The sequence below is a fragment of the Macaca mulatta genome, chromosome 3 (genome assembly GCF_049350105.2).
Source record: "Macaca mulatta isolate MMU2019108-1 chromosome 3, T2T-MMU8v2.0, whole genome shotgun sequence".
In the NCBI taxonomy this organism is placed as follows: domain Eukaryota; kingdom Metazoa; phylum Chordata; class Mammalia; order Primates; family Cercopithecidae; genus Macaca; species Macaca mulatta.
In genome coordinates, this window is record NC_133408.1 from 75,724,917 (window position 1) to 75,738,436 (window position 13,520).

Genomic DNA, 13,520 nt, shown 5'->3' on the forward strand with positions numbered 1-13,520 from the left:
AGAAATATTAGGCTCCTTTTCAAGCCATCAGCAGCCATGTAGCCTCTCTTTTCCCACACTGGCAGAAAAAGGGGATGTGATTTTCTTGGGAATTTAAATTTTAAAACTTCTGGACTTTGACACACCAGCGCAAGAACAAATTAGGGAAAAAGGTGAACATCTGCATATATAATGATGACAACTTTAACCCTCCTGATTGCTTCTGGGGATAGTGGAAGCCAGACTACAGCTGCCAGGAAATAGAGCAGAAGTTTCCACTCAGGGGTAATTAATTGTCACAAAAGAAAATACTCAAAATACACTAATAATTTGTATTTCCCTCAACAAAACAACATTGTCTTTGCCTAACTACACCATGGTAAAAACCAACCTTTGACCAGTCCAAACATGCACACATTTTATGTATGCATGTTTCTTAGCAATTCTTTAATTAATATCCAAGAATGTATGTGCAGTAATTACAAGATATTAGGAAACATTTCTAACATAAAGTCAGGGAGGGACAAAAACAAGCAATGAGAACGAAAAGCATTCCAGAGGAAACAGAAAATGAGATGAAACTTGAAAAAGAAAACAAAGAACAAAATACTAAATGTATTGATTAGATAAGATACTTCATCTATGACACAAGAAGCTTCTATATTTATCTGTCTATCTATCTATCTATCTCAATTCATAACACTCAAAAGGAGAGATTGAAAATTAAAATTATGGCAGAGTAATTTAAAATTGGATAGATAAAGATAAAGCTAAGGAAGTCTCCTAAAATTAGAAAATAAAGAAGACAATGAGAAGACGAAGAGTGGAGATATGAGAAAGAATCAACTCAGGAGACTGAATATCCAAATAATGGGAGGCTGGGAGAAGGGAAATGAAAACAGTAAGCGGGGAGTTGTCTAAGAAATCATAGAAGAAAATAAATCAGGACTGAAAATGTGTGTGTAAAGATGGACAGACTCCATGAAGTTCAGTATAAATAACATGAGAAGGAGCCTACCAAAGCATTTGAGAAGAGAGGAAAAGAAAATGTCTTCTCTGGGAAAAATGAAACAGGATGGCTGGGCTACAGGGAGTAGCCATTGGAGGGTTGTGAATCACAGCACAACAAGATGAACTGTGTCACTGTGAACTGTGTTTTATCAGGTGAGGAGATGAGATACAGAGAGACAAGAAACATGAAGGAATTTGGAAGGGAACTATATGTCCACCATGACATGCAAGCTGTATTCTGTTGAATGTCATTTTAGGAGGATGCTAAGGCATCCCAGAGGGCTGAGCCCCTGAGAGGTTGAAGGATGAGTGGTGAGGGTTTACAGAGCAAATGCACCTGAAGTATTGGCCTGAGAATAGGATGCTATGACTTACATATCTTTTTATTCTTTTCATGAAAAAAAAAAAAGAAGAAAAACAAAATGAAACAAAACATCACTTGTGTTACAGCATAGCAGTATGGAATTTCAGAACACAAGGAATAAAACAAATCCAAATTCTTCTAGAAAAGGGACAAAATCCTAAAATCCTATAGAGAGTATTGCTAATTTGATTGATATCAGGCTTTTCAATAGAAATATTGGAAATCAGAAGACAATGGAGTGAATGAAGTCCTTAAAATCATGAGGGGAAATTAATTACCATAAAGAAATCAATTACCATATAAACTTTATATGGAAAGAAAACATTTGCAAACCTATATAGAAATCTAAAAATTAACATCTTGTGAGCTACTGAAGAATGCCTATCCTTCCTCTCCCTATCCCAGCCACCCACAGGAGTAAGCAAGAAGAGAAATAAATCACATCCAGAAAGGAGACATGGAACACAGGAGAGGATGACGGGCTGCCCAGGACAATGGTGAAGGGAAGATTAAGGAGAACACCAGGACAGTCGATCTAGAGAGTCCCCAGTAAAGACTGGTAGAAAAGAATGGTTGGTTCCAGAAAAAAATTCCACAAATTAATTATTGAATTATTTGAAAATATGTAAATGCATTTTTTCCCCAGGTGGTCTAAAAAATAATAATTAAAGTAAAGGAAAACATAGATAGTTATCTAAGTTAAAATATGTAAAAAGAAATGTAATTCTAGTATGTTATTTGCCAAAGCTGTGAAAAATATTCAGTCTTAATATCATAGCCAATGACTTACCAACAACAACATAGGCTATAACTCCCTGGAGGTAGAGGGAATGAAGTGTGTGTGTGTGTGTGTGCGCGCGTGTGTGCACGCGTGCGCGCATTGATTTTGCAGGTACATGTATATAAGACTTAGAACTTTAACTTTTGTATTGGGAAGACAATAAAATCCATCTAAAACTGAAAAAGTGGCTCTATAAGAGTTAAGTGAAAATATGATTGTAAACACAAGGGAAGTTGACAGGAACGGACAGGAAAGGAGAATTTTGTTAGAAAGCAGAATTAGACTTTTTAGATTTGTTTATAATATTAAACTTGACTTTTTAGATTTGTTTATTATATTAAACTTTATATCTGATTTATGTTTTTATTTAAAAATAGACAGCTATTTTATAAGTAAAGCTATTTAATCCTTCTTCATGAAATTCTTATTTGAAATTTAAATAAGAAGCAAGCACTTTTCCTCACCCATTCATGTCATTTCTAAGAGCAAAAGAAAGTAAAGTAGAATTTCTTTAACTTTCCAGAAATGTAAATCCACCTAATACCTAAGTATCTTAAATGGCCAATGTTATAATAACAAGGAAGCTTGTTATTAATCATAAGACTAGGCTTCTGCCGTTATAAGAAATGAACTTCTCCTCCACAAGTAATTATTAACAGTTAAATCCTAGGTGACAGCTGCAAGAGAGAGAATATGGGTGCCGTAAATAGAACAATTCTATGATTTCTCATTTAACCTATGAGCCGCTTATCTCCTGTGATCAACTGCCTATGGAAAGACTGGCTAAGAGTTTCATTTAAAATAAATGGCATTTTCCAGATGACTTTCATTGCAAAGAAGCCAACAGTGGGCACAGGATTCATTAGCATTGAGAAAAACAGTCAGGGAGTGGGGAAAAAGAAGAGAAGATGCTGGCGAACAAACTGATCTAAAGCCGAATGAATAAACAGCAAGATTTATGAACTCTCATACTTTAATTTTTCCCATATATATATTTTTTTATTTTTCTTAGAAAGCTTATGACAGAAAAGAAAAAAGTGAGCATGGACTGAGAACGCTGTTCAATAGATAGGGATAATTTTATACATGATGTGAATTACCTTTGTTTCTTAAATATTCAGAAAATTCCTTTTGAGGTTTTTTTTTGTTTTTTGTTGTTGTTGTTGTTGTTGTTTTTGATACGGAATCTCGCTCTGTCGCCCAGGCTGGAGTGCAGTGGCCGGATCTCAGCTCACTGCAAGCTCCGCCTCCCAGGTTTACGCCATTCTCCTGCCTCAACCTCCCGAGTGGCTGGGATTACAGGCGCCCGCCACCTCGCCCGGCTAGTTTTTTTTGTATTTTTTTAGTAGAGACGGGGTTTCACCGTGTTAGCCAGGATGGTCTCGATCTCCTGACTTCATGATCCGCCCGTCTCGGCCTCCCAAAGTGCTGGGATTACAGGCTTGAGCCACCGCGCCCGGCCCCTTTTGAGGTTTTTCTAACGTGTATTGCCTGTGAACATTAGTAATTTGACTCTGAAGTCATGAGATATACTAATGGAAAATCTGATATGTTAATTAGGCATAATTATTTTTAATATCTCTTTTGTAATTTGGAAAATCTTATATTTTCAATATTAACTTCTCAATGTCAATTAGTTGTAATTTCCCATACCTAAGCAGAGCATCAGCAGGGTTTCTAAATCAATGAAATTCCTTTTACCAAATTATAGGGAATGCGACTAGATCTGTTCCTCCATTATTAAGTTCAGCTTGATCAAGCACATTCTTAATGGTTCAAATCAATGCTTTTTCAAAAACAGACATCCTACTTTGCGCATGATTCTAACCTAGATTTTCTAGGTCTAACTCACAAAGCAAAGTAACAAAAATAAAACTTGAAGGAAAGAAAAGGCCCCGTTACAGTGAGATGTAGTAGTACTTAGGAAAGTTTAATGAAGTAGTATTTTAGCAGCATCCTAGAGAGTGCACGGAATCTGAGAAGTGAAAGGGAGCGAGGTTATTTTCGACAGGCAAAGAAATGTGTCAGGAAAGATCTCATTGGGAACATGCATAGACTTGCATGTGTGGAGGGAAGTGATTAGCACTGAGAATAAATATAGATTTAAAAATGGCATATATGGACTGCATTTTGTCGAGTAGATTGTCTATTCACCCCATCAAAGCACTTAGTCAACAAATGCGAAGACTGGTTGGTTATCTCTCTTTTTAAGTTTTTTTAAAAACCGTATTTTAATTTACACTGTCTTAAAGAAAAAAGAGGATTAATAAACTAGTATAGACGTCACACTAAACGCATTTAATAAAACAGAAAATTTCACGATAGGGATGTAGGCCTGTAACTTTAGAAGCAACGTGATGTTATTAGCAATAGTGTTAGCAACAAATCTTCTGCTGGAATGTGGATGACACTTTCAGATGCTTTCATCATTGCATCATCCTAGATATATATTATGTTCTGTATCCCTATCTTCTTTCACATTACATTGGTTGTGGCTATACTTCACAGCAGACTTAGCAATGTGTGAAGGTTTTCAAGTTTTATTTTAGGATACACTCAAAGGTCAGATTTTATAGTATAGAGACCTTTCTACTAGCTTCACAGATGTCTGCTGATGGATGTTGGATGCATCCCATCTTGCTAACACTCCAGCTCTCAAGATCCTTCATGCTCCTCATCCGGTCTCACATCTGGCCACCATACTCTGATCCTTACACAAGTTATTAATTTTCAACTTTCTTTCCAGAAGTCACCCCCTTTCCACTTAGCTCACTAATGGTCACTGTTCCTATACTTTTCCTCTCAGGCTTCACTTTTTCAATTTGATCCTCAACTGAACACAGATGCTTAGTTGAAGTTGACATCTATTTTTACAGCTCCTTGCTGTGGACGTCTTTATCAGCCTTGGATGCCAATCCTGACTATACTTCAAATCTAATCATATCCAGTGATCTCCAGCTAGAACATGGAAGTTGTTGATTATCATGCAAACTGCGTAAACCATGGAAACTGAGGAAATGAGAATCTTCTCCACTGTGAAGGTCAACTACTAATGCTTTCTGTCTGAGAACATTTTCCCCAAAATGTCTTTTTCCTGTGCTCTTTTGCTGAAAAAGGTCTTTACATTCCCCCTTCCTTCAACTTCCAAAATTTTCCTGATTCTCCATTATCTTCCGTTTGGTATCAATGCAGTTACATCTGTATTTACTCTATTTAGATTATATATTAAGCTGCTCCACAAACATCATTTTAGATAGGTTTTCCATCTTGTTCTTTTCTGCTTGTTTCATAAAATGGTACTTTTGTGCTTGTTTTATAAAATGGTTTGGGCAAAAATCCATAATTTTGTTTTGTGGTAAAATTTATAGGTCTATCAATATTTTCAAAAGTAGTCCTCTTAGTATGTGTTTATTTGGTTATTTAAAAACCACTGACTACTCATATTTCATTTTATTGAACGTATTTTCTAAGCTACATATTTCTTGGAGTGTGAGGATTCTATTGAATGTTTGGGAGAGTTTTGTCTGGTGTGTGTGGGAGCATAGGCCTCTGACTATAATAAATGGCTCTCCTAATTCCATATCTTCCCATGTGTAAACCACAGTCAACACTCCTCTGTGAAAGGCAGTCCTGAAGTTCCACTGCAAATCCCATTCAGATCCAGGTCCAGGATTGTTCACTATGCCCAACTGGGGCTCTTTGTAAACAAGAAAACTAGATATCAAAATATAAGTCTGCTTCCCTGCACAGGCAATATGTAATTACGGAGCATTAACAAAAAGTATAACTGGACTCCTACTTACAAAAGAGAGAATGAGAAGCACCAGTTATCTTGATTCCATAGGAGTCAGTATATCGTTCCGGGCAGGAATGGTAAAGGCTCACATCTGGGATGGGTAGGATATTGAAGAATCTACAACACAGTAACATTTAGATTGGGGTTTCCGCCATTTTCCCAACATCCTGCAGAGCTACAAGGAAAAACAAAAAGCTATTATTTTCCACTATGACTTACGCTGCCACACTTTCATTACCAAATTCTACGTTAATTAAGATTGGGTGAGGTGAAGAGTGCCTGGAACCTCAGATAATAGTGGCTAAACAACACCAGGCCTCAATCCTTGCTTGCGTGGAAGCATGGAACTATGCCGTCAGGACCCATGAAATGCCTTTGCTCCATGAACCCCAGTGGAGTCCAGGCTGCTTGGAGGTTGACATCCCTAGAACTTTGTCTTCATTGCCCAGTGTGAATCCATGTTCATGCCGCAAGCAGCAGGAAGAAAATGAGAAAGAAGGGACCAAGGTTGTGAGTGAGGCATCTCTTGTTTACGGAAATGTTACAGAAAATGGCCCTTCACCTTCCCCTAATAGACCAGGGCAGGGTCATATCATCACACCTGGCTGGAAATGGGTCTGGGAAATTGACTTAAGGAAGGATCCACCTAAAAATTGGATGCTGCTTTAGGATCTCCCATTCCTGGATTCTCACTGCATAGAAATTACAATAGGGTTGGTCTTTCCGTCCTTATGTGATTACTTGATTTCTGGCCTTTATACCCCTTCAAATGTCTCAAACTCATTGTTACCACAATTTTTTTTTATGTGCTGTTATTTCTGCCTAAATGCCTAACTTGTCTCTCCATCATATCTCAGGTTAAATTACACTTATATATACTTCCATGGAATTATGTCTATTTTCTTGCTAAGAATAATCTCAATCTTAGTATACTTTTGTGTCTGATTTTTACCCTGTGTCATTCACTAGATTTTAAGTTTGATATGAAACCCAGAATCAAACAGTCCAAGAGCAAGAAGCACAGGGCCAGATGCTCAAAACTATTTGTTAAAGAAATAAATAAAAGCGATGTATAACAGTCAAACAGGTTTGCGATGTAATATGTTGTTTACATCACCAACTGTAAGCTCCTCAAAAGCATGGACCTTGTCCAGTTTGTTCACTGCCAAATTTCATGTTCTGTCAGAGTCCCTTGTACATATTAAAGCTAACTTATTAAACCAGTAAAAAAAAAAATGAATAAGTGCCATGTTATTTTTGCCTTACTTTGTGTGTGCCAAACAATTTAGGGCAGCCGTCTCAGTCGTAAGATGTACCACTTTTAGAGGATGATGTGTCCTCGGAGGAAGTTTACTGTATATTTAATGGTACATTTGTTTGGAAAGCTTGTGTATGTGTGTGTGTGTGTGTGTGTATCTATACTCATATTTACTAATACACAAGGTTTGTAGATGAGGCTTGACTAAATCTGAAGGTAAGAGTCACACCTGGAGCATCTTCGTACACCCAGTTCCGGGCCAGCCCCAGCGTAGAGACTACAGATCATTTACATTTTCTGGTCTACCACATAAACTGCTGATTACTTTCCTATTTTGGAATGACACGGTTCAGAAAAAAAATGTAACTCTTAATATTCCTTTGCCTGACTATTTGCTATTTTACTTATGAAGATAATGCGTTCCAGGTAATGATATGTTTTGATACTCCTTTCTATCTTTCTCCCAGGTACTTTCTGAGATTTTGATTTCAGAATGGATTCACAGGGGTTAGAGTAATGAGTGAACTGTTTGAAAGAACACTGCTGCCTCAGTAGGGAGCAGCTGCCTGGTTCTCTAGCTACATTTGACCCAGGATGCCTTAGACAATCCAAGAAGTGAGGACTCTGTTTTCTTCAGCAAAGACTAAGTGGGTCCCATTCTGTTCCTTGGCTTTGTACTTGGGGCAAACTCCTCTGAGTCTCTGGCAGTAATATTTCCCTTCATGTTTACATATCTTGTTCATTTTTGTCTCTTAGTAATTGTGGATTTTAGTGGGCAATGGGAAGTGACTATATCGGAGATTGTTCTCTAGAAGCCACTTGCTCTTAAAAGGCCACGGTGATCTACTCCGTGCTGGCAGAGTCTGAAATGTGATGGTGGACTTTGTCAGCTCAGTGTTTTCTTGTCATACAAAGCTTTAAGTAGTTACTGTGTGCCAGTGTTCTGAGCGCTATACAAACAGCAACTCACGCAATTCATATAACAATGCTGTGATGATTATTGACTCTGTTTTCCAGATGAGAAGATTGAAGCACAGAGGAGTTAGGTGATTGGCTTCAGAGTCGAAGCTCCTGGCCACTCCTCTCTGTTGCTTCTTCCCACCTGCTTGTGAGGCACCTCTCTGCCCGTTGCCAATGCAACACCTTTTATTCACTATCTTCCCTATCTCCAGCTTTACAGCATCTTCTTGTATGTTATCATACATGTCAGATAAAAAGTAACAACCGAAAAAGTGTGGTGTGATTCCCTCTACTAAAACGTTTTTCACTTTTTTTTTTTTTTTTAAACTCAGGTGTTCTTATGAGCCTAAAGTACACCATTCTATCCCAGTTAAAAAATAAATAAATAAATAAACCTCAGCCAATTTTTATGCTGTCATTACACAGGGTAAATTTAACTTTGCAGAACTAAAAAGAAAATGTTTGTCTCTGTTTCAACAATGCAGAGTAGTATCCCAGCTTTCACATGACAAACATAATTCACCGAAACATTTTAATAGTTCTGTCTCGAGGATTATAATTAATAAATTATATTTGAAATTCTCTCTGCATGACTGTCTTCAAGCTGAGGCAGTGGTTTTCTCCTGCCTTCAGACTTGTACCCCAACTGGAACTTATAAAACCGGCATTCCTGGTTCTCAGGACTTCATACTTAAGCTAGAATGATGCCATCAACTGTCCTGGGTCTTTAGCTTTCCAGCTGTCGATTCAGGACATCTCAGCCTCTATAATTCATGTATATGCCTAGTTCTGTTTTTCTGGAGAAATTTGACTAATATAGTTTGTCAATTTCTGCAAAAAATGCAAGTCGAGATTTTGATAGAGAGTACATTAAATCTGTATTCATCATCATAATGATCACCTTCTTTGGTTATAGAATTTGGGGTTGAGAGTATTTGTTTTTCTTTTAAGTGTTTCTTCCTCCCAGCAGTTCAAATATATTATTTCCTCATTTTGTGGCTTTCATTGTTTTTGTTAAGCGGACAGTTGCCAATCTTTTTTATTTATTTATTTATCTATTTTTTATTGCACATCACTCCTTTATTATACTGATCTGGAAAAAGGATTTAGTACAGTTATGCTCAGGTGCTCAGGTGAACACTGGACCCATGTGGCAGAGCCAAGCAACTAGAACATGATTCAGAAATCAGTGAAAGACACACTTGGACAGGACCAAAGGGCATTTCACTGCCATGAAACAAAGCAGGAAGGGATTCTCACACACACAGCAGGAAGCACTCCTGCCCCTCAGAGGTCGAGGAACTGATTCCACACTGGTATGAGGAATGGCTTATTTTCTGATGACCACATGTGGGACTATTTCAACCACCACAAGAAACCCCAGAAGCGTTATTGTTTTGTATTATTTATATGTACTATGCTTTTTTAATAAAAGTAAATGTAACACATAACTAAATTCAGGATTGATCCCAAACTTCTAGAACCAGGTCCCCTAGGGTCAGGGAGGAAACAGTTGTCACATCACTACGCAGGTTACATTCATCCTCCACTGGAATGACTAGAGCCCCCAGGCAGTGGCCTGACTGCAGAAGAGCAGAGGACTGGCTCCTGGGGACAGACAGGCTCTGGTGCTTCTCCTCATTGGTCATGGCTTAGCATGGTTCCTCCCCACAAGTCCTTAGTAAACAAAGAACTCGCAAAAACCCAAGTTACTACCTTTAAACTCTGTTGGATAAGGGGGGCTTTTCCACAGCTTGGGCTGAGAACCTATGCTCTAGAAGTGCTATTCTGACTAGATTGTACGAAGGGAGTGGGTGCAGAAGACAAAATGGCTAAAATGAAAATGGGAGCCACTGGTCCCCATCTGCAGCTACAACTCAAAATGTCTACAGATGTGGTCAGTGTGACATGTGCAGGTGGGAGGGGCAGAGGGACAAGACGGGCAGGGAGGGTGCTCCTGGGGACAGTATCCTCCCCAGCTGGCCTTCACTTCTTGGCCTTGCCCTGGGCGGCCACAGCTTCCATAGCTTTGCGCACCATCTCTTCATCCCCCAGAAACTGCATGGGCTTGATATGCTTCAAGTTCTTGTCCAATTCATAGATAATGGGAATACCAGTCAGCAGGTTCAGCTCCATGATAGCCTCTTCAGAGAGACCCTCCAGATGCTTGACAATGCCCTGGAGGCTGTTGCCATGGGCTGCAATCAGCACACGTTTACCCTTCTTGATCTGGGGAACTATTTCTTCATTCCAGAAGGGCAGAGCTCTGGCAATAGTGTCCTTCAGACTCTCACAGGAGGGTAGCTGATCTTCTGTGAGGTCTGCATACCTGCGATCCTTACTGATGTTGCTGTAGAAAGGCTGGTCAGGCTCCATTGGCGGTGGTGGGACATCATAGGAGCGCTTCCAAATCTTCACCTGGGCCTCACCATGCTTTGCAGCAATTTCTGCTTTATTGAGACCGGTTAGATCCCCATAGTGCCGCTCACTGAGGTCCCAAGTCCTCACCACTGGCAGCCACATCTGATAAATGGCATCCAGCACTCTCCAGAGGGTCCAGATCGCTCTCTTCTGTACTGAGACGAAGCAGATGTCAAACGCATAGCCAGCATCTCGCAGCGCCTGCCTGCCGCGCTTCGCCTCCTCGTGGCCCGCCGGGCTCAGGTCAGCGTCCTACCAGCAGCCAAAGCGGTTCTCCAGGTTCCATGCGCTCTAGCCCCGCAGGATCAGCACCAGTTTGTAGGCGGCCATGGCTGCGGGCTGGGGATGCGGCACCGACTGCCCCATTGCCAATCTTACACTTACTCATTTGAAATTAGTTTCTCTTTTTAAAAAATTCCCACTTACTATCTCTAGAAATATTGTTTCTGCTCCATGCTTTCTCTTACCTCTTTTTCGGGGACCTCAGACTTCACTGTGTTCTCTGTGTTTTCCATTTGATTTTCTGTATTTTCATCTTTACCTCTCCATTTTTTATTCTGGATATTTTATGTCTTTGTCTATATCTAATCTTTGTCCAGCTTCATCCACTGAATTCTAAATTTGTATTATCTTTTCTGTTCTAGAATTTAAATAACTTCTTTTATAGTTCCCAGTTCTCTGTGGAAAGTCTTGTCTTTTATTTCCTTGCATATATTTTTCATAGCTATAGTAAAGCCTATCTCTGATAACTCTATTATCTGCATTCCCTGCCTATTTCTATTGTCTATTATTTTTCTTTGCAAAATAACATTATTTTTCATATTATCTTGTATCACATTATTTTGTCTCCTCATATATTGATTATTTCTCTTTCAGTTCCAGACATTGTATTTGAATAAGTATAAAAATAATGTTAACCTTAAATTAATATTATCTTCTTCTAAAATTGACTTATATTTGCTTCTGGAAGGAAGCCAGGGGAGTAGTAATCCCATATGGCCTTGATCTAATCATATATTGAGATGATCCAAAGCTGGTTTTCCATCCCTGCTATGACCAGTCTGTTTATGAATTACTGTCGCTCCTGTTATTACCCAATGGGCTCTTCCTGTTATTACCCAATGGGCTCTTCTTGCCTACTGTACAGATAAAGTCAACTCACTGAGACAGCCTTATTACAGCAGAGAAAGAGTTTAATAATCACAGGGCTATCCAAGTCAAAGGACGGGTGTAATTATTACTCAAATAAATCTATTCAAAAACTCAGAGGCTAGGGTTTATCAAGGATAGTTTGGCAGGCATTAGGCTAGGGAATGGAGAATGCTGATTGGTTGGGTCAGGGATAAAATTATAGGGGGTCAAAGCTGTCTTCTTGTGCTGAGTCAGTTCCTGGGTGGTGGGTCACAAGACCAGATGAGCCCATTTCTTAGTATTGGTTACTGGTTCAGGTGGACCACCAGCTAGTCCATCAAAATGCAGGGTCTAGAAAATACTTCTATTACCAACCTTAGGTTTTACAACAGTGATGTTATCTACAGGAGCAAGTGGTAAGGTTACAAATCTTGTAACCTCTGGCTGCAGGACTCCTGAACTATAATTCTAACCTTGTTGCTAATTTTAGTTTTACACAGGTGGTTTTGGTACCTGAGCAAGGAGGAGTTAGTTTCAGGAAGGAGCTGTTATCATCTTTGTTTTAAAGTTAAATTATAAACTAAATTCCTCCCATAGTTAGCTTGGCTTATGCCCAGGAATGAACAAAGGCAGCTTGGAGGTTAGAAGCAAGACAGAGTCAGTTATGTCAGATTTATTTCACTGTCATAATTTTTCTGTCAGATTTCCCTCACTATCATAATTTTTGCAAAGGCAGTTTCACTCCTAGGTTGTAGCACTTTGAGATCCCAACCCAAAGCCTGGCAAGGAGGTTAGTAGGGCCTTCTTTAGCAGACGCTGAGCAAAATACCCTTATTTACAGCTTCTCAGTCTTCCAAATTTACATTAACTTTTGTGAATTTAGAGTACATCCCTAATCTTGTGAATCTAGATTACATCCTTAGATTCGATGTAATCCCGAGATTACATCCTCAACACTGGGCTCACTTTCTGTGAGATTTTGTCTCTCAAACCTTGGCCGTCTTTTACCTCTCCAATACCTTCAGATCTATTTTTTTCATATTTCTTAATTTTTTGACTTCTTTTTGAATTCTGCTTGGAGAAAAGATTCATTTTAAAAGAGAGCAACTGTTCCCTCCTTCGTGCAGGACAAAGAGGAAGCTACTCTGACATACTAATCACCTCCATAACAGCTCCAGAAAAACCACTGATCCCTGCCATGGGTTGGAAAGACAGGCCCACTGTGTGGAGTATGTGAAGACTGAATGAGAGAACCTAGTCAAAGTGTTTGGTAAGTTATTGTTTCTTTTTTCTTTTCCTTTTCCACGTTCTTGATAAGGAATGCTTGGTAAGTTTTTTAATGATCATGCTTCCCTCTTTGTTCCAGCCTCTAGAAAGGTCAGAGCCGTATTTTGATCCTTCTACCAACTTATGATTCAGAACCTTATAATAAGTCCTTTGTGGAACAATCTTAGCTCAATTTCATTGTATTGTCTGTATTCCAAGTGCTTCATCTATTTTCCGTAACTTTTGTTGTATTGCACGTGTCTATATAAGACACTCTCAATCATTATCATGGGAGGTGGAACATAAAGAAGCAAATTAAGTAATGAAAATAAAAGTATTTAGATAAAAAATACAAATAAATTATATTTATTTTTGCATTTTAAAAACACACTGAAGTTAGGACAAGGTAGATATTTTAAGCTAATGCACATATATTCACTTAAAGCATATTTTAATTTGTTACCTAATTAACTTTTTCAGATACTGAGCATAATATTGCACTGTATCTGAAAAAAGTGAATTAGGTAACAATTACTTTTAACACCCAATTTGT

The 13,520-nt window shown here is 38.7% G+C and overlaps 1 pseudogene; it reads right to left on the minus strand.

Annotated features, from left to right (window-relative positions):
• Positions 1-9,703: 9,703 nt before the first annotated feature.
• On the minus strand, positions 9,704-10,931 carry LOC706526 (phosphoglycerate mutase 1-like; annotated as a pseudogene).
• Between the last annotated feature and the right edge of the window lie 2,589 nt (positions 10,932-13,520).